Here is a 26,772-nt window from a genome sequence, read left to right as displayed (position 1 = left end):
TTACACACTTCGTACTTTAACGAACTCCTCCTAGGGATTTAGTCCGACCGACCTCAAATTTGTGCTGTGCCTTCTAAAGGCATTGAAGATGAAAAGTTGTGCTATTTGCAAGTTTTCGTCAATGGGCGTGTCCGTGGCGTGGCGTCAAAGATCAGCTCTTCGCCATGACACGGAAGTTGTCGTAACTTCAGTGTACATGCTCACATCTGGACCAAACTGTACATGTAGGATGAGAGTCCCGCCCTGAACACATGTACATGCTGACATTCACACAGTCATAGCGCCACCTGCTGGCAACAGGAAGTGACTTTTAACGAAGCAGCCCCCGCCGCACGTTTACCTACGTGCACGAATTTTCTGTGGTACGTGTATCTTGTCCAGACGCACAAAAAAGCCTCTTGGAGCGATGCCCTAAAATCAACAGGAAGTCGGCCATTTTGAATTTTACGTCAAATTTTGGATGATTTACACACTTCGTACTTTAACGAACTCCTCCTAGGGATTTAGTCCGACCGACTTCAAATTTGTGCTGTGCCTTCTAAAGGCATTGAAGATGAAAAGTTGTGCTATTTGCGAGTTTTCGTCAATGGGTGTGTCCGTGGCGTGGCGTCAGAGATCAAGTCTTCGCCATGACACAGGAAGTTGTTGTAACTTCAGTGTACATGCTCACATCTGAACCAAACTTTACGTGCTTGATAACTCTCCCACCCCGCTATGGAGGACCGATCCTGACACAGTCAGAAATAAATACAGAAATAAATAAATGCTCAATAAATAAATAAGCATCCAATTAAATACACAAAAAATAAGTAAATAATAAATGTAGGTAGTAATTAAATTATACAAGGAGACATAAATGTATATTTTAATTAGTGCCTTTACTTATTCACCTTTGTTATAATTACCTTATTTGTTTATTCAACTTTATTTATTACTAATTTTTTTAATGTATTTATTTATGTGTGTGTTTTAATATTTTTCTGTTTTATTCTTCCTTTGTATTTATTTACCTTATTTATTTTCACCCATGGTATTTATTTCTGCCTGTCTTTTTAAATTTTTGTATGCATTTCTGCCTCATTATGCAAATGAGGAGGGGCTGTGTCTCAAGGGGTCATCTTCTCTGCTATTGGTGGACCAGTCAGACAGGAGAGCTCCTACTCTGCCTGCAGACATCAACGATCTTGCCCCTCACACAGTCAGATGGCTTCCTTCAGTGCGCTGAGGTGTTTAACAACTCTGAAGACAATACTACCAGCAATGTCTTCCTTCTCTTTTCACGTAGAGCCGACAGACAGTGCTTTCAGTTTGCTGCATGCATGGACACAGAACTGCGGTATAGGGAGAAGCACACGGTCAGCTGGCTGCAGCTAAATCTGGAGTGCACTCGTATTCAATTCTGTATGGTAAATTCAGTTTTAACGGAGCAGAGCGAGCTGACAGGCAGAGTTAGAGACTTTTTCTGTTGTTTCTCTCTTTACAAAGACGCATGTTGCAGTCAGAGTCTTCTCTGAGATGCGAGCACGACATACAACACAATTTATCAAATTACACAACGGATATACAGTATGAAAATAAGATTGATTGGATTATACTCACAGGAAGTATAAAACCTCTTACATGGGTCTATTAAAAGTAAAGTAACACAAAAATGTCAGGGAAATTACTTTACTTAGATTTAAGTACTGCAGTTGTACATTTGAAATACCTTCCTACCTTTCTGATAGGAAGCCTTCTTGAGGTGGTATAAAACATTTCTTCTTATATTCTGATTTGAGTTGTGGACAACTATGACCACATGAATTAAAAAAAAACATTTCACTGCCCAAGTCAGCTATAACACAAGTCTTGTTCATCAGACTACATGCTGTACAGTATTTGTGGACAGATTTTGTCCCAGGATTTCTTATGCATTTCTTCTTCTTCGTTGCATGATTTAGAATAATAAGGTGAGAAATGGGTCTATTCTGAGTTCATCCTGCACTGCAGCAGCTAATAAAGTCCATTTAATCCCAAAAACGCTTTTCTTTTAGGCAGGCTGGAGCAGAAAACAACTCACCTTTCTCAAGTTGTACAGTAATGTCACATGTGTATGAAGGTGGATCAAACAAGCTAATCTTAAATGTCAAAGTAGAGAGGAGCCTAGTAGGCCTATTTATTTTCATTCATTACACAATATGAATAAGCTATGCAGACAGTTGTAAAGAAAGAACATCTTTTTCTTCTGTTCTCTACTTGTTATAGTTACACAGTATTAGGGGTGTGGGCTGTATTAAAAGTATCCACTGTTCTCCCATGCTCTAACACACAGTAACGATGAAATGTGTGCTGTTCTCACATTCTTCCTCTGTATGTACACATAAACAACAAGGCAGGGAAATATAAAAGGAATTTATTTTATTGTTTGGGTACATTATTGTTCAGTGTACATGTCACATCTGAAACAAACTTTACGTGCTTGATAACTCTCCCACCCCGCAGACATCTACACGCCAATACCGATTTATATTCATAGCGGCAAGTGCTATGTAGCTCCACATAGGGGACACAGGAAGTGACATATAGCCTTCATGCGGCGTCGGAACCGCGTAGGAAATTCACAGCCGCACCGGCAGAGCTCCAGAATGTGCAACTCGGCCGGCTCACGCGCGGACGCGCTACAAGTGCGAGGGCCCGCCCAACGCTGCTGCAGCTTTAATTTTTTTTTTTTTTTTTTTTTTCTGCAAAGTAGGCCCAAATGACATGGCCTAAACATACTCGAAAACTCACCAAAATTTGCAAACATGTCAGAACCGGTGAAAAATTTCGTATTCTACAAGTTTCGCACATGGGCGTGGCAAAATGACTCGCTAGCGCCACCTAGAAAATTGGAAAAGATTAGCCCTCGTTCACGTTCAACCTACATGTACGAAATTTTCTGGGGACATGTATCGTATCAAGACGCACAAAAAAGCCTCAAGAACCCATAGCCTAAAGTCAACAGGATGTCGGCCATTTTGAATTTTACGGCCATTTTTGGATGATTTACACTTCGTACTTTAACGAACTCCTCCTAGGGATTTAGTCCGACCGACCTCAAATTTGTGCTGTGCCTTCTAAAGGCATTGAAGATGAAAAGTTGTGCTATTTGCGAGTTTTCGTCAATGGGCGTGTCCGTGGCGTGGCGTCAAAGATCAACTCTTCGCCATGACACAGGAAGTTGTTGTAACTTCAGTGTACATGCTCAAATCTGGACCAAAGTGTACATGTAGGATGAGAGTCCCGCCCTGAACACATGTACATGCCGACATTCAGCCACAGTCATAGCGCCACCTGCTGGCACAGGAAGTGACTTTAACGAAGCAGCCCCCGCCGCACGTTTCACCTACGTGCACGAATTTTCTGTGGTACGTGTATTTTGTCCAGACGCACAAAAAAGCCTCTTGAAGCGATGCCCTAAATCAACAGGAAGTCGGCCATTTTGAATTTTACGTCAAATTTTGGATGATTTACACACTTCGTACTTTAACGAACTCCTCCTAGGGATTTAGTCCGACCGACTTCAAATTTGTGCTGTGCCTTCTAAAGGCATTGAAGATGAAAAGTTGTGCTATTTGCGAGTTTTCGTCAATGGGTGTGTCCGTGGCGTGGCGTCAGAGATCAAGTCTTCGCCATGACACAGGAAGTTGTTGTAACTTACGTGTACATGCTCACATCTGAACCAAACTTTACGTGCTTGATAACTCAAGGGGTCATCTTCTCTGCTATTGGTGGACCAGTCAGACAGGAGAGCTCCTACTCTGCCTGCAGACATCAACGATCTTGCCCCTCACACAGTCAGATGGCTTCCTTCAGTGCGCTGAGGTGTTTAACAACTCTGAAGACAATACTACCAGCAATGTATTCCTTCTCTTTTCACGTAGACGCTCCGACAGACAGTGCTTTCAGTTTGCTGCATGCATGGACACAGAACTGCGGTATAGGGAGAAGCACATGGTCAGCTGGCTGCCGCTAAATCTGGAGTGCACTCGTATTCAATTCTGTATGGTAATTCAGTTTTAACGGAGCAGAGTGAGCTGACAGGCAGAGTTAGAGACTTTTTCTGTCTGTTTCTCTCTTTACAAAGACGCATGTTGCAGTCACAGTCTTCTCTGAAGAGGGCAATGAAGTGTCAGTAGTACCCGATGCGAGCACCACATACAACACAATTTATCAAATTACACATCGGATATACAGTATGAAAATAAGATTGATTGGATTATACTCACAGGAAGTATAAAACCTGTTACATGGGTCTATTAAAAGTAAAGTAACACAAAAATGTCAGGGAAATTACTTTACTTAGATTTAAGTACTGCAGTTGTACATTTGAAATACCTTCCTAACTTTGTGATAGGAAGCCTTCTTGAGGTGGTATAAAACATTTCTTCTTATATTCTGATTTGAGTTGTGGACAACTATGACCACATGAATTAAAAAAATTAAACATTTCACTGCCCAAGTCAGCTATAACACAAGTCTTGTTCATTAGACTACATGCTGTACAGTATTTGTGGACAGATTTTGTCCCAGGATTTATTATGCATTTTTCTTCTTCGTTGCATGATTTAGAATAATAAGGTGAGAAATGGGTCTGTTCTGAGTTCATCCTGTACTGCAGCAGCTAATAAAGTCCATTTAATCCCAAAAACGCTTTTCTTTTAGGCAGGCTGAAGCAGAAAACAACTCACCTTTCTCAAGTTGTACAGTAATGTCACATGTGTATGAAGGTGGATCAAACAAGCTAATCTTAAATGTCAAAGTAGAGAGGAGCCTAGTAGGCCTATTTATTTTCATTCATTACACAATATGAATAAGCTATGCAGACAGTTGTAAAGAAAGAACATCTTTTTCTTCTGTTCTCTACTTGTTATAGTTACACAGTATTAGGGGTGTGGGCTGTATTAAAAGTATCCACTGTTCTCCCATGCTCTAACACACAGTAACGATGAAATGTGTGCTGTTCTCACATTCTTCCTCTGTATGTACACATAAACAACAAGGCAGGGAAATATAAAAGGAATTTATTTTATTGTTTGGGTACATTATTGTTCAGTGTACATGGTCACATCTGAAACAAACTTTACGTGCTTGATAACTCTCCCACCCCGCAGACATCTACACACCAATACCGATTTATATTCATAGCGGCAAGTGCTATGTAGCTCCACATAGGGGACACAGGAAGTGACATATAACACCTTCATGCGGCGTCGGAACCGCGTAGCAAATTCACAGCCGCACCGGCAGAGCTCCAGAATATGCAACTCGGCCGGCTCACGCGCAGACGCGCTACAAGTGCGAGGGCCCGCCCAACGCTGCTTGCAGCTTTATTTATTATTTGGTATTCATTTTTTACCAAACTTCAACAGCTAAATGTGCAACATGCAACATGAAATAATTGAGTCTAGAACTAGCCTAAATAATATAATTACTAACTTTCCAGTCAGTCACACAGCCGTTGCCATGGTTACCTCGCAGAGTGCTTGTTTGCCTGTCTGTTGATGAAGAGCACAGAGCAATTCCGCGGATCGAAGCCGCCTGAAAAGGCCTCATTCACCCTGTCACAACCATTTACAAGAATTTATTTATAATGTGCCAAAACCTTTAATCATGTTACCCCAGGATTCCCAAATTCATTTTAAGAATTTTTTTGAACTTAATACCACCTAGGATTAATTTTAATACCAACTTCATTGCCGTTTAATGGAAAATCTGTATTAATTTTAAGCCTGAGAAAATTATTTATGAAGTTACATGAATTTAATAAAACATTTATCATAATACATTCATATTTAACACACTATAGCTTGGGGTGCGTTTGTGCTTTGATAAGAACACAAGAAGATATTTTAACACTATTTGATGAAATATTCAATGCTGGAATATATTAAAATGGGGGTCCCCTAGAAGATTGAGCACTAAAAACTTCGTTTACTGCATTCTGGAGACATTATCAGTCAATCAATTTATGGTAGAATTGTTTATTTAAATAAAGTGATTCAGATTTTTTTAGCTTAAACTTTTTTGAACAATGCATTTGTTTCTTTTATCTTTAAATTGCATTGCATGTTTTCTTTTTGTGCAAATAAATCTTTCTCAAGTATTTCAACATTTCTTGTTGCAAGCCATTTTTCAGAACATATTTAACAAATGCTTTAAAAAAAGTGATGGAGTCATGTCCCCAGTATTCACAGTGTAAATGACACCTGAAATGAATACAATATTTGTGCACTAAGAACTCTTAAGGGGTGAAATACAAAATACTAACAAATTGTGTGGTATGAGTTACAATTAGTTACACTTTGGCTAGATAATGTAATGTAATATAATATGCCAATTGCTTCAGTGATTATTCATCATGTTCTGTTTTTCTAGAGCATCTAAAGGCTGCTTGAAATATAGTATTATGTAGTATTGGCTTGAAAGCGGGGATAAGTAGTTGGGCTCCGGTTTGTTTTTCCCTCGTTCCCGTTATCGTCTGGGTGATGAAAGTTTAATGTGCGTTAGTTTGATGTTTCCATGCACATAATGTTAGCCTTCCTGCGACACACAGACACGGTCCTCGTCTCAAACACACCTGTCTCTCCGTTGCTGTTGTATCATTCACTGACCAGTAACCTGTCTTCCAGCAGCGGGTCTTCCAGCTCCGCTGTTCCATTAGCGCTCGCCACAGTGTGATTTGCTCGCACGCCGACCAGCTTGTGGTGCTAACCTCAGCGCCACTGCCCTCAGCCTCGTCCGCCAACTTGTTCGTATCTCTGGCTTTCTGAATATAATACGCTTGCCCATTCTGAGTCGTTGAGCTAACGTTAGTAGCACGTCAGAGACGTTTTCTTTTCTAACTACTGACTGATTCACGCTGAGCTGGATGCCACAGCTCGTGCACCGTGAACACAGTTCAGAGCGTAAAGCTAAACACTGACATGAACAGTAACGTTACCTGTACTGCCGTATAACATCAGTCACACCAAACGGAGTACATTATAAAGTCTCACACACACAAAGTATTCATTTATTCAATTCAATTCAATTATTTATATAGCGCCAAATCACAACAACAGTTATCTCACAGCGCTTTTCATAAAAGAGCAGGTCTAGACCGTACTCTGTGATGATATTTACAGAAGCCCAACAGTTCCCACCAAGAGCAAGCACTAGGCGACAGAGGCAAGGAAAAACTTCCTTTTAAGAGGCAGAAACCTCGAGCAGAACCATGGCTCAGGGTGGGCGGCCATCTGCCTCGACCGGTTGGGGTGAGAGAGAGAGAGAGAGAGAGAGAGAGAGAGAGAGAGAGTGAGAGAGAGAGAGAGAGAGAGTGAGAGAGAGAGAGAGAGAGAGAGAGAGAGAGAGAGAGGGATGTAAGGAGAGAGAGGGGAGGGAGGCAGCCTACACAATATACACACAGAGGTACAGACAGCGAAGGTAATGTTGCTATAAACTAAATGAAAAATGGTACAGATATTTATAATAGTGTTAATGGTAACCATAATGTTAATGATTATAATAACAATAATAACAATAAGACTAGCAACAATAGTCGTTGCAGTAGAGGGTGTCGAGCAGGAACACGGGGGCAGCAGGGACCCGCAGCCACAGATCCAGACTCCACAGCTCCAGAGCCAGAAAACCTGCAGGAAGTGATAGGAGGAGAGAGGAGAGGGACGAGAAAGCACAAGACTACCAGAAAGGGGAGAAGTTGTGTTAGTAACATGCAATAATGGGATAAGGTTGCATACAGAGGGAGAGAAAGTAGAGGAGAGAGGAGCTCAGTGCATCATGGGAAATCCCCCGGCAGTCTAGGCCTATAGCAGCATAACTAAGGGATGGTTCAGGACTACCTGAGCCAGCCCTAACTATAAGCTTTATCAAAGAGGAAAGTCTTAAGCCTACTCTTAAATGTGGAGATGGTGTCTGCCTCCTGAACCCAAACTGGAACCTGGTTCCACAGGAGAGGAGCTTGATAGCTGAACGCTCTGGCTCCTAGTCTACTTTTGGAGACTCTAGGAACCACAAGTAACCCTGCATTCTGGGAGCGCAGTGCTCTGGTGGGGTAGTAAGGTACTATGAGCTCTTTAAGATAAGATGGTGCCTGACCATTAAGAGCTTTGTAGGTAAGAAGAATGATTTTAAATTCTATTCTGGATTTTACTGGAAGCCAATGCAAAGAAGCTAAAACAGGAGAAATGTGATCTCTTTTCCTGGTTCCTGTCAGAACACGTGCTGCAGCATTCTGGATCAGCTGAAGAGTCTTAATGGACTTTTTCGAGCAGCCTGATAATAAGGAATTGCAGTAATCCAGCCTAGAAGTAACAAATGCATGGACTAGTTTTTCTGCATCATTTTTAGACAGGATGTTCCTGATTTTCGCAATATTACGTAGGTGAAAAAAGGCGGTCCTTGAAATTTGCTTAATGTGGACTTAAACGACATGTCCTGATCAAAGATAACTCCAAGATTCCTCACAGTGGTGCTGGAGGCCAAGGCGATGCCATCCAGGGAAACTATATCTTTAGATAATGCGTCACGGAGGTGCTTAGGCCCCAGAGCAATAACTTCAGTTTTATCTGAGTTTAACATAGAAAATTACAGCTCATCCAGGTTTTAACATCCTGAAGGCACATTTGAAGTTTAGCTAACTGATGAGTTTCATCTGGCTTGATCGATAGATATAACTGAGTATCATCTGCATAACAATGAAAGCTTATGGAATGTTTCCTGATAATATTGCCTAAAGGAAGCATATATAAAGTGAAGAGGATTGGTCCAAGGACAGATCCTTGAGGAACTCCATGAGTAACTTTGGCGTGCATGGAGGACTCATCGTTAACATGTACAAACTGAAATCGATCTGATAAATAGGACTTAAACCAGCTTAGAGCGGTTCCTTTAATGCCAATGAAATATTCCAGTCTCTGCAATAGGATCTGATGGTCAATGGTATCAAATGCAGCACTAAGATCTAATAAAACCAGTACAGAGACAAGTCCTTTGTCTGATGCAATAAGGAGGTCATTAGTAATTTTCACCAGTGCTGTCTCTGTGCTATGATGAGCTCTAAATCCTGACTGAAAATCCTCAAATAAACTATTGCTCTGTAGAAAGTCACACAGCTGTTTAGCAACTGCTTTCTCCAGAACCTTAGAGAGAAATGGAAGGTTAGATATAGGTCTATAGTTGCTAAAACATCCGGATCAAGTTTGGGCTTTTTCAGAAGAGGTTTAATTACAGCTACTTTAAAGTACTGTGGTACATAGCCTGTTGATAAAGATAGATTGATCATATCTAGTATAGAGGTGCTGACTAAGGGTAAAACATCTTTAAGCAGCCTAGTCGGGATGGGGTCTAAGAGGCAGGTTGATGGTTTAGATGAAGAAATTATTGAAGTTAGTTGGTAAAGATTGAGGGAAGCAAAACAGTCTAAACATGTATCTGGTTCTACCGCTGTTTCTAAGGTTCCTGAGTTAAGAGATAAGTCGGTCCAATTGAGGGCAGATCTTGGTGAATTTTGTCTCTAATAGCTAGAATTTTATCATTAAAGAAGCTCATGAATCGTAACTACTGAGAGCTATGGGAATACTTGGCTCAATAGAGCTGTGACTCTCTGTCAGCCTGGCTACAGTGCTGAAAAGAAACCTGGGGTTGTTCCTATTTTCCTCTATTAATGACGAGTAGTACGCTGCTCTGGCATTACGGAGGGCCTTCCTATAAGTTTTAAGACTATCTTGCCAAATTAAACGAGAATTTTCCACTTTGGTGGAACGCCAATTCCTCTCAAGTTTCCGTGATATTTGCTTTAATTTGCGAGTTTCAGTATTATACCATGGAGCTAACCGTCTTTGTTTTAGTATTTTCTTTTTTAGAGGGGCTACAGAGTCGAGTGTCATTCGCAGCGAGCCTGCAGCACTATCAACAAGATGATCGATTTGGGAGGGACTGAAATTAGCATAGGAGTCCTCCGTTACTTTGTGACTAGATAATGTATTTAGAGCTGATGGAATCGCATCCTTAAATTTAGCTATAGCACTATCAGACAGACATCTTGTATAGAAATTTTTGCCCAATGGCGTGTAGTTCAGCAATACAAACTCAAAAGTTATCAAACAGTGGTCGGATAAAGAGGGATTCTGTGGGAACACCACTAAATGTTCAATTTCAATACCATACACCAAAACAAGGTCGAGGGTGTGGTTAAAACAGTGAGTCGGTTCATGAACACTCTGAGAGAAGCCAATGGAATCTAACAAGAGATAAACGCAGTACTGAAGCTGTCATTCTCAACATCCACATGAATATTAAAATCCCCTACAATAATAACTTTGTCCGTTTTAAGGACTAAAGTTGACAAAAACTCTGCAAATTCAGATAAGAATTCAGAATACGGGCCAGGTGCTCGGTACACTATAACAAAAAGAATTGGTTGCAGTGATTTCCAACTTGGGTGCGAAAGACTAAGAACAAGACTTTCAAATGAGTTATAGTTTAGTTTAGGTTTAGAGCTGATTATAGGCTAGAGTCGAAGATAGCTGCAACTCCACCTCCTCGGCCTGTGCCTCGAGGAATGTGAGTATTAATATGACTGGGAGGGGTGGATTCATTTAGGCTAACATATTCTCCATCACCCAGCCAGGTTTCAGTAAGACCAAATAAATCAATATCATAATCTGATATTAGTTCATTTACTAGTACACCTTTAGAGAGATCTGATGTTTAAGAGTCCACATTTAACTCTCCTATTGTTTGCACTATTGCTCTTGTGGTTTTAATTTTTATGAGGTTTTTATGCACAGCTCCTCTTCTGTTTACCTTTTTAAATAATTTCGATGGTCGGGGGACAGACACCGTCACTATAGGATTTTCACTAAGTAACTCCTGAAATGGAGGAGCAGAGAAGTGTGTTAGACTGCGACTCTGCGTAGGGTTTTGGGTGGGTAACTGCTGAAAAAGAAGGGCAGAGAAGTGTGTTAAACTGCGACTCTGCCTCCTGGTCTCAACTCTGGGTTGTCATGGATTTGGTCCACTAATAAACTTGGCCAGATTTCTAGAAATGAGAGCTGCTCCTTCCCAAGTGGGATGGATGCCGTCTCTCCGGATCAGACCAGGTCTTCCCCAGAAAGTCTGCCAATGATCAACAAAGCCCACATCGTTTGCTGGACACCACCTCGACAACCAGCGGCGGAATGACGACATGCGGCTATACATGTCATCACTGGTCAGATTTGGCAGGGGTCCAGAGAAAACTACGGTGTCCGACATTGTTATTTGTTATTTATGACGTTACGGCATTAATTAATCCTACGAAAGGACAAGAAAAAATTTAAGACCTTGGTAAATGAAATTTAATACCTTTGTAATGAAATTTAAAGACTTTTAAGGTCTTATTTCTTGAATATGAAATTTAAGACTTTTAAGACCCTGCGGGTACCCTAAAACTTGAAAAGCAACCATTCATACAGCAAGACAGACATAGCCTGTATAACAAGCAATAATTAAAACATTCCCAATTTATCTGATCCTTATTATCAACTCAGTGTTGGGCAAGTTACTCAGAAATAATAGGCCTATAGCTATTACCTACTAGTTACTTAGCATTCTCCTTAAAAAAGTGATATTAGCCACTCTACTTACTCAGAGCTGCCAACTGTCACGCATTGAGCGTTAGACTCACGCAATTGACGCTTTCCACACGCCCTCACGCCATATGTTTATTTTCTCACGCATTGAAAAAACTAATGCAGTCTATAACAAATTCCGTTGACTCGCGCGATAACACCACCCAGCCGATGCGACACTGGCGGACGCTGTGACAGGAATCAAGCGAACCTGCTATCGCACAGTGAGTGGCAGACCGTTTGTGATCGGGTAACGTGGCTGGTCGACTTTTGCAATCTAAAAATGTATAATCAGCACAGCTTTGTTCGGTTGGTAATGTGAGCTGCACAAAACTGCTGAGGTTAACATGAGGATTTGTGGTGAAGTTTTTTCAGTTAGTTTTGTTTTGCACGGGTCTCATCCATGTGCTCCCAAACGGGTTCTGTGTCTCTCTGTCTGGGATTCAGTCATATCAGCAGAGCAAGTTAATGAACAGCAGATTATAGGGTTGGGAGATTTTGAAAAATATTGTGAATTGTGATTAAATGATGACATTATTCTCATAATAATCTTTCTGGAGATGTCAGATTACACAGATGTGTGGGATATATGCAAACATTTTTCAAGATTCAGTCCGTGAGTTTCTGACTGAATTAAAATGAATTTGTTAATTATTTATTTGTGGCGACACCATGCCTCAATATCAACGCTGACCGCCACATATACTAGTAATAGGAGTAAAATCATAATTCATTGCAAAGCTTCCCACAGCGCATAGATTTGCTCAGCACCTCTGCTTGCTCGCTCCCTCTCTCTCTCACAAATGGAAACGAGGCTGTGTGTTTATAGAAAAACTAGAGGATTCTAGTTGTGAATTCTAAGAAGTCATGTCTATCTATTTTCTTAACACAACCCTGTCAATGTTCGGAGACCCACCTTCAAATAACTTATAAGTAGCATGTAAGGAGCCAAGCTAAGAAGTATACAGTGAGGAAAATAAGTATTGAACACCCTGCTATTTTGCAAGTTCTCCCACTTAGAAATCATGGAGGGGTCTGAAATTGTCATCGTAGGTGCATGTCCACTGTGAGAGACATAATCTATTTATTTGTATGATACAGCTGCAAATAAGTATTTGAACACCTGAGAAAATCAATGTTAATATTTGGACCAAAAAGTTCTATTTTGGTCTCATCTGACAACATGACTTTCTCCCATGACTCCTCTGGATCATCCAAATGGTCATTGGCAAACTTAAGACGGGCCTTGCCATGTGCTGGTTTAAGCAGGGGAACCTTCCGTGCCATGCGTGATTTCAAACCATGACGTCTTAGTGTATTACCAACAGTAACCTTGGAAACGGTGGTCCCAGCTCTTTTCAGGTCATTGACCAGCTCCTCCCGTCTAGTTCTGGGCTGATTTCTCACCTTTCTTAGGATCACTGAGACCCCACAAGGTGAGATCTTGCATGGAGCCCCAGTCCGAGGGAGATTGACAGTCATGTTTAGCTTCTTCCATTTTCTAATGATTGCTCCAACAGTGGACCTTTTTTCACCAAGCTGCTTGGCAATTTCCCCGTAGCCCTTTCCAGCTTTGTGGAGGTGTACAATTTTGTCTCTAGTGTCTTTGGACAGCTCTTTGGTCTTGGCCATGTTAGTAGTTGGATTCTTACTGATTGTATGGGGTGGACAGGTGTCTTTATGCAGCCAACGACCTCAAACAGGTGCATCTAATTTAGGATAATAAATGGAGTGGAGGTGGACATTTTGAAGGCAGACTAACAGGTCTTTGAGAGTCAAAATTCTAGCTGATAGACAGGTGTTCATACTATATATATACTAAATAATACTTATTTGCAGCTGTATCATACAAATAAATAGTTTAAAAAAATCATACATTATGATTTCTGGATTTTTTTTTTTTAGATTATGTCTCTCACAGTGGACATGCAATTACGATGACAATTTCAGACCCCTCCATGATTTCTAAGTGGGAGAACTTGCAAAATAGCAGGGTGTTCAAATACTTATTTTCCTCACTGTAGCTATGTTAACGTTACAGTTGGGTTGTCGAGGTTAGCACGCTGTACTAGCTGCTGTTCAATATCGATTGCACACCCCACCCGTGCCCAGCACCACAGTTACAGGGTAATTATGTGTGAAACACTGTACTGACACGCCCACCCCCCCACCTTACAACTATGGCGTCAAGCCATTAGAGGACTATGGACATTAGGACCCTTCAGACCCAGCATCCTCTGCAGTGGTAATCTGCATCTTGCCACTGCAGAGGCTCTTTCACACAACATGATGGAGAAACTAGTTTAATTAGTATTTATATTATTATAATATTAGACTAATGTTAAATTTTAATCTAATAGTATACTGTTAGTTTGTTAATATATTAATTATACTATATTGTCATTTTATATAATAGTATATAGTAATAGCCTATATATAGCCCACCACTAGTAATATTAATTCCAGTTGGACAAAAAAGCAGTTTCATGTTTTCACTCATTAAATCTTGGTGCAAGAAAAATGGCCTACACTGGCCTCTTAATTTGTTAAAGCTACTATCTCATCAATAATCAGAACCATTCATGCAGGAAATGAAAGTTTACTGTAGCGCGTCAAACTTTTTATATCCCGCCCCATCCAGGCTGTGATTGGTCAGTTGACGAAAGTGACGTTGATGAGGACATCGATTTTAAGAAAAGTTGAACGTGTTTCAACAAAAGGAACCGTATGTAGCTAAATATCCAGCTAACCAACCCCACAACCTCCTTATCTTCTCCCTGCTGTCTTCTGACTCACTTTTTGTAACAAGCTGCTCAAGCGGTCACCAAGCGACCCGCCCACCGGGATCTCTCCCGGTGCTCCGGTGACTAGCTATGTTTTTCCCCGACACATTTTCCACAACTCTCATTTGACTGACACTAGCTTGCGTCGCGTCCAGGGTGGGGGGGTTCAGTAGGTTGTAGTTACTCGCACATTGTGCTCGTAAATAATTTTTCCGTTTGCATGTATCGATTTTTAGGAGCATATGCGAGCAAAATAATGTATGTGTATATATAAATATATATACACATACATTAAGGGCTCTACAGTGCCACCATTTTACACACACATTTGTTGAGGTGGAAATGGTTTCAGTATGTGCATCAGAACCTTTCAAACATTTTCAGCATATTATACTGATTAAGTGACATTTTGGTCACTACATTATAATCTTTGTATTAAAGTTTCAATACAGTTTCATCTCTATGACGATGCAAAGCAAATCATCACCTTGGTTTGCTATTGTTCCCAAAACCAACATTAGAGGTGGTATGGAACTGAAATATGAACTGATTTATTGTTTGACTGATGATTGTGTATGTTTGGTGAGCGTGTGCTCTTACTCTTTACTCTCTCCACTCAAAATTGGCAATTTTGGAAATGAGGCTCAGCACCCTTGGATTGACAGCATACTGGCGTCCCTTTTCTCTTTGTGTGACTTTGGTCCCTTGAGCTGGGTTGATTTTGAAAATGCATCTGTTGTGAAAAAAAAAAGGTTTCTTTCAACGCAACACATTCAGATTGATAACTAGTCCTGGCATTAAAATATGTGAAACAATGTTAAGTATTCTTGAAGCTGCACCTAGCAATTTCTGACCACTAGAGGGTGTTGAGAACTCAAAACTGTAAACACCAGTGGCGGAATGTAACTAAGAACATTTACTGAAGTACTGTTCTTCAGTACAAATTTGAGGTACATGCAACTTTATACCTCTTACGTACTACATATCAGACGTAGGTATAATTCTTTTTACGTTTTTAGTAGTTACTTTCGATAACAGTTTTTCATACCCTTCAGTAAAAAAAATGTATCTCCACATGTTAGTGATAAATTCAATGATGGTGTTCCTTAATGGGCTGAGAAATTACTCCTCCTCCTTCAGCTAAATAATCTATTTAAACCTGCCTTAGTTCAGCTGGAAAATGCTTTGTCACATAGCTGAAAACAGGCTGTTTTTCGGACTGCTTAGAGATACATGATTCTCACAGGACAGTGATACTACAAACACACAATTGAATATGACGCATTGCTGCATATTAAACTACCCAACAGTATGTAAAGGAGTAAAAATGAACTCAACCTTAAACATCTACAGCAGTTAAATGCAACATACACATTAATGCAGCAGGAATATTAAACCAGAAACATCAGATATAATAGAGAAACACTGACAGGAACATTTTACTGCACTATAAGTACTTTTACTTTGAAATTTTAGGTACACTTAGCATTTTACTTTTATTTAAGGTTTTGAAGTATTTTCACAGTGTGGTATTAAGTCTGGGATCTAAATACTTCATCCACCACTGTAAATACACAGTCGAAAAAAAGTGTTTTGGGGAAATAACAGGGTGGCAGTACATGGTGGAAAGCAGACCCACAGTGATGACTCTCACATTGCAAAGGCTAATTGTACTGCACCAAAAAGCATTTAATATTGATTTTTGTAACTTTAACGTAAACATGTTTTAGAGCTTAACAAGTGAAAACTGTGCACATTTTAACAGCATTGTTGCTGTATAATCCTTAATTGGAGTAAAAAATGATGCAAAACACAAGAAATACTGTTTAAAACCCAAAAATAAATGATATTCAGGTCTCTTTGATGACAATTACCCAAATATATAAACAAGATCAACTTTGACCTGTGCTTCAGTGTAATGCACACTCAATCCATACCTCTGGCAGAACTCCAGTGTAGCTGCAAGTTCCACTGGATAGTCAATGTTGTGCAGGTTATATGAGCAGAACATCATCTGGAACACGTTAGTAAAGCTGGGAAGCTGTTTGGTGACTATAACCTGGTCCTCTGCAACCATGAACATCTTGGCAGTGAGTGGGCTGTTACCTGTGAAAAGTGCAAGTACAGTATGATTACCATGGCCAAAAAATAGCAGGTATATGGATCCAATGAGGTTAAGTAAGCCAGGAGCTGTGTTGAGCACACTGCTTTGTTAACTTTATTACTGAATAGCTCACATTCTGTCTATACTGCAAACAGAAACTGTGCCAAGTAAAAATACATAAGACAAGGAACTTTAACAATAACACAAGAAATTATGTTACATGATTTCTTCAGCTCTAAGCATGTTTGTTTTTGCAGTGTATAGTGCAGTCATTCTGACCCATTACATGTGTTAACCAAATGTTTCAAAATAAGTAATTTCACCTACAGATGAAAATCATTTTACAGCACAACCTACCACAGACCACAATGCAGGGTGTCCAGGGTCAATGTTTCCCACAAGTTCATTTATTTGTGGCAGCCCGCCACAATATCAACGCTGACCACTACAGATTGATTTTCTTTTTTTTTCCTACTAAGCCTATTTAAATTCATTGCAGAGCGTGGTAGCGCATTTGCGCAGCACTTCCTCTTGCTCGTCCCTCTCTCGCTCTCTCTCCCTCATGGAACACGCTGCACAAATCTGTCCAACACAACACTGTCAATGTCTGAGATGGACATGAGCTTTTAAGGCAGTGTACTTTTTTAATTTTTGCTTGCAGTCTGAAAAGCAACATGGATAGTAACTGTTTGCCTCATGTCTATATAGTAGCTGATGATCAACATAGCTTTTAATAGTTTTCAGGGACATATCACATGAGCGGCAAGTAAACTTTGGCGTAACATATGCCATTGTAGCCCAATGTTAGACAATCTCTTGACTACGTTATCCTGCATACAAGGAATTAGGAACTCAGAGTAATAACACTGCAAGTAATAACTGCACTCTGAATTTATAACACGGTAAGCAAAAACTCTACATAACCACTGTGCACACACTCACAAACTGCCTCAAACTAAGGTTGCATGTGTGAGATGCGACATACCAAGGGCAGCGGTCAACCAACTCTCCCTGTCGTCGAAGGCAAGATGTTCTGAAGAGCGGCCCGCTGTGAAGTTAGTAACGTCACCGTCTGCAATTGTAGTCTGTACAAACTTAAAATGCTGCAAATAACACAACAAGAAATGTTTAATTGTTACGTGAGAAAATCACTGATAATTAATAAACCAAGAACCTTTCTTTAAACTAAGTTACTAACACTTGGTGCACATGGTCAGAATGTGCTACCGTTAATGTTAATGCCTAACGTTAACTGGCAAGGTTGCTTAGCTACTTAGCTAGCTAGCTAACGTTAGCTTCATAAAGCCACCGTCGGTAAACGTTTCTAGGCTTGTACGGTAGTTAGACTTATTTCTTACCTTCTTCTTCAATTGGGGAAATACCCGCAAAATGCGAAAACAGCCGAAAAAGTGTACAACAATGTTAGGCCGTCGAAGAAAAGACCGCGTCGTCCATGCTCTCTGCAGACTTTGCGATGAGCATCAGTGCGCAGCAGCAGGCAAGCTGCAGAGTCAGCTCCTATTGGTCTGCTTGTTGCTGGTTAAAACTTGATTACCAGTGAGCCAATTTAGAATTCTGATGATGCTGAAACAACAATGGCCATTGCACAGTAAAAAGTTAAGAGTGTGTTAACATTTATAAAATAAATAAGTGAATTAAAAATAAGATTATTTGTGTTTCATTAAACTGGAAAAGGCCTGCTGTTCAGAAAAATCATGTGATTTCCACATTCTGGAATTGTGCAACAAAACCATACATGTTATTATTATTGATATTTTTCTTAAATCAAATAAAGTAGAGTCAGCTTTATTTACACATGGGTTAAACACAACACAGTCGATCCAACATCTTTACAGAGAAAATGGTGAACAGAGATGCTCATCCTATTCACAAACACACTCATAAGGTATAGAACCAGCTTTAAGTGTTTTGTTATCTGATCAGAATGTGAATTTGTTACATACCCCTGTTCACGCTCTACACCCACAATTACATCCCAACACGGAGAGAACTCTTTCCATCACTGGCTGGATATTAAACGATGAAACTCTTCATATCGGGAGAACAACCTGCTTAACAGGTATTTTAAGAAAAAGGAGACAAAGGCACATACAATCCTGTCTACCAATCTACCTACATATCAGAGGAGCTGAGGTGGAGCAGGTGAACAGTTTTATGTTCCTGGGAATCAGCATCACAAAGACTACCATGGACATCATACATCTTCACACTGGTGAAGAAAACACAAAAATGGCTGGATTTCTTAAGGAAATGTAAAAAGGCTCAATTCCTGTGCCAAGTTCCTGATAACTTTTAAGCTTCCTGACTGGATCTATCACTAACTGGCATGGGATGCGGTCTGCAGTGGGTAGTTCATTGGCATCCATCTTCGAAGCAACGGAGTTAGGAAGGATACTTTGGAAATGTAATAGGTTACCAATTACAAGTTAGCCTATTTAAAATGTTATAGTAGTGTATTTCAATTACGTTATCAAAGCAATAACACTTATTGTATTTAATTTCTTTTTGATTACTTCTAATGACGTAGTAGTTTTCAACTGTGAACTATTTTCAAAAGATTGCTTGAGAGGCAGTTCAACTGGCAGACAGACGGACGGTGCTGCAAATTCAAACAGGAGAACCAATCAACGCATCAGAACAGCATCAAACTTTACTAAATGGCTGTATCTGGAAACGTCAAAGGAAGACATTGTGCACGTGAAAAACATGCAAAGCAACAAAATGAGGATTACTCAACATATAGGCTAGTTATATACAGAATATATTCAGTAAGCCCCAATGTTATCATGAACATTTTCATAGGGAACTGTTATTTAATTACACATTTTTACCTATTCACTGTGAGGATTACAGTTACATGTAACACTGCTGAGCATCAGTGATATCGGTGAGGTAGCCCAAAGGACACTAAAAGACCCACCAGCCGCACCCTGTTAATGCTGCTGCTGTTTGGCAAGAGATAAAGGTGGATCTGCTGTCGCACCACCAGACTCACAGAGCAGCTTCTTTTACCCAGACTATGAGACTCCCAAATTCATCCTCAGCACTGCACCATTGAAACAGTTTTCTTTCTGTGACTTTATCCACCCTTGTAGCGTATATAATTTTTTTTATATAATGTTATGTGTACGTAGCATAAACTGCAATCTTCATCTTACAACCCTGTAAAATATTAAATAAATCAACCTTGTACTGTACTGTATGTACTGGTGAGGAATTAATAAAACTTCATTGATCATTATTCATTTTTTAATCATTCACTGCAATGAAAACACCAATAAATACACACATTTATTGTCTTTTAAAACCAAATCATCTTTCACAGTTTCTACGTTACAACGCTGAAACAATTGCTATTGGCTGGTTTACCGTTAAACTTTGCGCATGATTGGTTAATCTGACTGAATCATTCAGGTAACTGGCCAAAGACAATTTTGCACGCCTCTTGGTCAAGTTTGAAAATACGTTGGTGTGCTGCTGCTCTTCATCCACTGCGACGCGGTTGGCTCTAACATAAAGTTAGCCTGCTAAAATATTAAGGATTTCAGGTAAGAAAATATTTCCCCTGTTGTTTTTTGTAACAACCAAATGTTAGGTTGTTTAGTGTTCATTTGACGTTTAGTCTTCATTTAACGTTATGTAACGTTAGCCCAGTTTTAAAAAGTATATCATTTTGACTCATGAATATGTAAACAAATAGAGATGAATAAATACAGTTAAATGTTATTTTTTAAGAGTGAAATAGGGGAATAAATACATCTTTGTCATTGTGTTAAAAAAATTCAAATAGTTTGTTTACATATAATTTAGCGGTTAGTGCTCAACCTAAACCCAGAGGGTATGCGGCTGTCTATCTTGCATTTTGTTAATTGCATTGGTTCTTAGCAAATTGTCGACCAATGGGAAAGGTCGATGGGCGGGATGTAAGGCAACGCAGTAGAGTGAAGTCGCAAGATAGTGAGACAAGAAAACACACCAGCCGTTAGTGGTAAAAACTGAACTAGAGTAATTATGCACATTAAGAGTTTTAACAACGGGTAACTGACATATTGTAACCTGCAGAATGTAAGTACCTCTTTGTGTACCGCTTGATCAAGATGTAGTGTGTTGCTAATCGTGAATAAGCTGCTACTCATACCGATATTAGCTCCTATTTGAATGTAACGTTAACGTTAGCTGTTGTTACTGTGTCTTGCTAGTATTACTAGCAAGACACATTAGTACATAAGTTACTAGGGGCGTAAAACTTAAGCCTAGTCAGTAGCAGGCGTAAAGTCAAAATCTAGGCAAGTTTCTATAGTAACCACTTGATAACTCATGAGTAAAGAATTGGCGCGCCTTATACACAGACTTTACAATGAGCGGGCTTTTAGACGGGACAGAGTTATTAGGGACAGAAGCAATCCATTGGACATTTACAATGACGAGGAGCTGATTCAGAGGTTTCGATTCTGTCGGAGAGATATTTATGAACTTGTTGAAGAGCTGTCACCCGACTAACAGTTTGTATCGGATCACAACGCAGCATTGACACCCGCATTACAGCTGTTAATAGCGCTACGTTTTTATGCAAATGGTGCGTTTCAAAACACTGTTGGAGACATGATTAATGTCCACAAATCCACCGCATGTCGGGCCATCCACAGAGTGTCACTGGCACTGAGCCGTCGCCTTCCACGATCTGCTCACCTCCCCACTGAGGCCGAGTCTGCGGTGATGAAACACCGATTCCTCTGGGGCTCTGGCATTCCTGGTTTTGTGGGCTGCATCGATGGGACTCACGTCCGGATCCAGGCACCATCTGAGCATGAGTATCTGTATGTCAACCGCAAGGGATACCATTCAATCAATGTGCAGACCGCTTGTGACGCCAATTATAACATCTTTAATTTGGTGGCAAGATGGCCTGGATCTACCCATGATGCACGCATCCTCAGAGAGAGTGTGTTATACCAGGATTTCGAGGCTGGAAGAGTAAATGGGCTGCTTCTCGGCGACAGTGGATACCCACTGAAACACTGGCTGATGACTCCTATAATTGCTCCGAGGACTGAGCAAGAACGACGGTATAACACCATCCACACCACCACTAGGTCCCTCGTTGAGCGGTGCATCGGAGTCCTCAAGCGCAGGTAAAATTCTTTCCGCAGTGTCTGTGCCGCTATCCATGGTGCTGATATAGTGTGGTCACTATATCACTGAAAACTATATAAATAGACTAGGCCTAGGCTATATAAAACTCGCCAAACGTGACACGTTTAGGTTTTACAGTAGCCTAATCATTAATTCTTTTTTCTAGGTTTCATTGTCTTCATGGAGAGATGCGGATGCACCCTGAGCAAGTCTGCACCGTAATAGCAGCGTGCACTGTCCTCCACAACATCTGTGTCACCAAGAGGATCCCTCTCCCTAGGCAACACCATCAGCCGGTGCCGGAGGAAGGTGCCGACCCTGTGGACCATGCAGGGCTTGAAGATGTCGGTGGACGACTAGTCCGTACAAGCATTATTAATGCTTTATAAATGTTATAAACTATTGCTTCACTTAAAATAATTCTGCTAATTATCTCCAGGTTGTAAACCATAAAAAATAAGCCACAAAGAAAGTCCAGTAGGTTTATAATAAACTCTTTTTTAATTTACATATAATTGTCATTGATTCATTGCACACAATTTGCCGTTAGGCTCATTTAAAGAATTACAAAAGACCGCCCATCCTCTTCAGAAATAGGCGCAGATGACCTGCTTATCTGTTGTTGGAGCAACTGTATTTCTAACAATATTTTTTGTTTTTCAAGTTCCAGCTTTTCCTGCTCGGCCTGTAATTTCTTTGTTTCAGCCTCCACTCTAACAATTTATTTCTCAAGAAGTGTCTGCTGCAGATCATCCAGCCTCCTCCTCCGTTTCACCGACGGTGCACCGCTGCTGCCTTCATGAGAATTTTGTGGAGTGACTTGGGCCTCCATCGAGTCTGAAAATACAGAGAATCTGTCATAGGCCTACTATTATCTGACAACTACTAAAACTGTTATTGTAGGCTACTCCAATATATAGGCTACACACCTTCATAATTCACACTCTCGCTTGAGTGGTCGACATCCATCTCTGGAGAGACAGCAGTTTCTTCCAGATCGGTACCACCACTTTCCGCACCGACCAAACCAATAAAAGCCGGGGAATCCTCTCCAAAGATATCCACAATTATGGTACTGTACACGGAAGTTTTTGGGGGAGGACCCCCGCTGGTCGGGTGGTGTTTTCTTGAAGACAAATCTTTTTTTTGCTTTGCTCAGGAGGTCTTTCCACTTTTTCCTCACATCGCTCTCTGTCCGAAGGCAGCCGGAGTCAGAGCAATCGTTAATCACCTCCGTTATCTGTTTCCATGTTGTTTGTTTCTTCTTGTTCGTTATTGAGTTTGATTGCTTAGCAGTCAGTGTGTGTCTGTGCTGACTGTACAGCTCAATTAAGTTTCGTATCTCAATGTCGGTGAAATTTCCTTTCCTTTTTCTTTGATCCTCCATTGAGATGGCTACAAGTTAACAAAACAGCGGAAGATAGTTTACAGCGTAACCCAGCAATGCACGCTGCTAGGCAACCGCTATAGTACTGTGGCCATTCACATGAACCTGCATCGCTAAGACCAGGAGTAGTTAAGCCTAGGCTTAAGTTTGGTTGGTGCAACCGACGTTAGGTCAACTCTAAAGACTGGTCTTAGCAGTTAGGACCAGCCTTAGTAAAGCCCTGTTGGTGCAACCGGCTCCAGGTCCCTCTGGCTTCGGCTGCGTCCGAAAAGTCTTTTTTGCTTAGGAAGGTTCCTAACTGAGTGAGGTGACCTGAAAAATATTTCAGTGGCAGCCATAATAAGAGCTGGTCAAATTCTCTAAAAGCAAAGGAAAGGAGCCTCAATGCTTCCTTTCATATCTCCTTTAGCTAAGGGTACACCAGACCATCCTTTACGAAAGGAAAGGAGAGAATGCTGTCCCACAATTCCTTGTGGCAGCAACATTTAAAGCGACGCACGTTCTCAAACTCAAACAATAAAATCCATTGACCACATTTAGCAAAATCCTTGCAATACAGACGCACATTCTGATACTTGAATAAGACTCACAATTACCTTCTTTCTTTTTGTTTGTTTCGGGTTGTTGAAATAAGCTATAGTGTTTTATACAATAACAAAATCTGACCATCACGGATAAAGGATGTTGATCACCTTGTAAGTTACCATTGGCTATTATGCAATATGCATGTCTTGAACTGTCAACAATAACTGAGACCCATGCGGGATGTGTTACTAGTCTTGTAACATGATCAAAGTGAGGATAATGTTGCAGCGTAGGTTCACGTTATGTATTTCCAGCCCTCAGAAATATCATTAATTGATTTTACTTCAGTCACAGATGCTGACACCCTCGCCTTAATAAAGGCAATGATCAAGCTGGATGACCTCTACAGTAAATGAAATCTATTATTGCAGTGTTTCTATCTAAAATGGGCAATGCATATATTTGTTCAGCACCTCCTCTCGCTCGGTCGCTCCCTCTCTCTCTCCACAGTTGCGCTGTAATTATGTGGGAAACACTGTGTTTACAAACAATAATTGGGATTCATGTTGATAAATATGGGTGGGCAAGAGGGTGAGTGTAAGCAAACATTCTCAATGTGACAACCCTTTCCATTTTTTCATGACTGGTAGCATACCCTACAGGCCTTTTTTCTATCTTGATTATTAACTAATATATTTCACCGTGTTGTCCACCTTAAGATGGCCTGCATTTAAACAACACGGGGCGCAGTGTCAAAGATGTGCTTTTTGTAGTCCATCTTCTGAACATTGTAGTTTCATCAAGGCAGGTCATGTCAGTAACATCCGCCGTAGCATAATTACGTCGCCTACAAAAGATCGGATTCTCTGAGCCCTGTGGTCCTCTTTTCTAAGTCCTTATGAATTCTCTTTCACATCTTTCCTTGACCTCATGATGTTTTCCATCGAGGTCAAGGAAAGGTGGTTCGGAAAGGAGATATTTTTTTACTTTTCGGACACAGCCTTCAACTCGTCTTCTCCAACAAACCCCTCCGCCACTCCAGGATTCAGAGGCAGCTGGAACGTCTAACAGCGGGATGAGAGGGTAGTACACCACATTCCCCCCTCAAAAGTTATGCTACTGGCATTAGGAGTAGCAGGAGGAGCCAGAAGAACCTGACTGCTTTCACAGAGTATCTGTATCACAGGTCAGGATACATCCATCCGCTTATCCTGCGTAAAAGGGTCGTAGGTAGGTCAGGATACAGTTTTAGCAAATATGACAAAAAGACCACAAAAAACAGAGACATGGTTATTGAGCCAATAGGACGAAAGCTGATAGCTGACTATTAGCTGACTATTTTTTTTAGCTGTTGGTATCAGGAACATCCTGTCTAAAAATGATGCAGAAAAACTAGTCCATGCATTTGTTACTTCTAGGCTGGATTACTGCAATTCCTTATTATCAGGCTGCTCGAAAAGTCCGTTAAGACTCTTCAGCTGATCCAGAATGCTGCAGCATGTGTTCTGACAGGAACCAGGAAAAGAGATCACATTTCTCCTGTCTTAGCTTCTATGCATTGGCTTCCAGTAAAATCCAGAACATAATTTAAAATCATTCTTCTTACCTACAAAGCTCTTAATGGTCAGGCACCATCTTATCTTAAAGAGCTCATAGTACCTTACTACCCCACCAGAGCACTGCGCTCCCAGAATGCAGGGTTACTTGTGGTTCCTAGAGTCACCAAAAGTAGAATGGGAGCCAGAACCTGTGGAACCAGGTTCCAGTGTGGGTTCAGGAGGCAGACACCATCTGAACATTTAAGAGTAGGCTTAAGACTTTCCTCTTTGATAAAGCTTATAGTTAGGGCTGGCTCAGGTGAGTCCTGAACCATCCCTTAGTTATGCTGCTATAGGCCTAGACTGCTGGGGGACTTCCCATAATGCACTGAGCTCCTCTCCTCTTCTTTCTCTCCCTCTGTATGCAACCTCATCCCATTATTGCATGTTACTAACACAACTTCTCCCCTTTCCGGTAGTCTTGTGCTTTCTCGTCCTTCTCCTCTCTTCTCTTATCACTTCCTGCAGGTGTTTCTGGCTCTGGAGCTGTGGAGTCTGGATCTGTGGTTGCGAGTCACCTGCTGCCCCCGTGTTCCTGCTCGACACCCTCTGCTACAACAACTATTGTTACTAGTCCTATTGTTATTATAATCATTAACATTATGATTATTATCATAAACAGTACTGTAAATATCTGTACCATTTTTCATTTAGTCTATAGCAACATCACCTTTACTGCCTGTACCTCTGTGTGTGCCCACCCTGACCCATGGTTCTTCTCGAGGTTTCTGCCTCTTAAAAATAGGTTTTTCCTTGCCTCTGTCGCCTAGTACTTGCTTTTGGTGGGAACTGTTGGGTTTCTGTAAATAATATCACAGAATGCGGTCTAGACCTGCTCTTTTATAAAAGGCGCTCTGAGATAACTCTTGTTGTAATTTGGCGCTGTATAAATAAAATTGAATTGAACTGAATTCACAGCTACAGTAATTTGCTAGCTAGCCTTGTGAGTGGTCAGTACATTACCAAACTTCTAGCACCACCTGGATGAACATCACCATGTAGGTGGCATCGTGAATTAGGTGTTGCGAATTTCTGGTGTGACTAGGCTTTAATAGTAGTAGTAATAATAGTTTCAAATATTAGTATGATCCCATAGTACCTCACTGTACATGAAGTCAAGCATTGATAAAGAAAAAAAATACAGAAGAACTCATTAAACAATGGTAAACAGAAATTCTGTTAACAAAAGGGAAAATACTACAATAGCCACACATTTTTCAATTCAAATAGCTGCAAGACAAAAAAAGATACACTGTGTCACAGAATAAGTGCAAAGAGACAAAATGCTGGACTCAAAAGGTCTTGTCCAAATATAGATAAAGCTCAGGCACAGAAATGTGACAACATGGCAAGCTGTCGATCCACTCCTCATCCCCGTGGATTGTCGGTAGTTCTGTTTGTTCCACAGAGTAAGAAAATAATGTCCACAGAGTCAGTGGTGCTTTCAGGGAGTCTTCCATCCTCCATTTTCATGCCAGATGCATTCAATGATAAAGGGATCAATAGCATTTCAAATATTTATTGTAGTGACCTTAGTAACTCCACCCTTTAGTAACAGACTGGGGGTCCGATGCTCTGATGAACCTTTGAT

At 40.7% G+C, this 26,772-nt stretch overlaps 1 long non-coding RNA gene across 2 annotated transcripts; it reads right to left on the bottom strand.

Moving 5' to 3' along the window:
• Nucleotides 1-7,613: 7,613 nt before the first annotated feature.
• On the bottom strand, nt 7,614-18,018 carry LOC119900086. 2 transcript variants are annotated; one of them, XR_005444003.1, is made up of 5 exons: nt 17,876-18,018; nt 17,503-17,620; nt 16,351-16,519; nt 15,014-15,146; nt 7,614-7,649 (listed from the first exon to the last, which is right to left on the bottom strand). It is a non-coding gene; the product is annotated as an uncharacterized LOC119900086 (long non-coding RNA). The 2 variants fall into 2 exon arrangements; XR_005444002.1 differs by lacking the exon at nt 7,614-7,649 and having other exon boundaries at nt 14,943-15,146; nt 17,876-18,014.
• Between the last annotated feature and the right edge of the window lie 8,754 nt (nt 18,019-26,772).

The sequence above is a fragment of the Micropterus salmoides genome, unplaced genomic scaffold, assembly GCF_014851395.1.
Source record: "Micropterus salmoides isolate LMB-PRFRI ecotype aquatic unplaced genomic scaffold, ASM1485139v1 Ms_hic_scaffold_1223, whole genome shotgun sequence".
Taxonomy (NCBI): Eukaryota; Metazoa; Chordata; class Actinopteri; order Centrarchiformes; family Centrarchidae; genus Micropterus; species Micropterus salmoides.
Note: the sequence above shows the minus strand (reverse complement) of the source record. Positions and strands in the feature narration are given on the sequence as shown.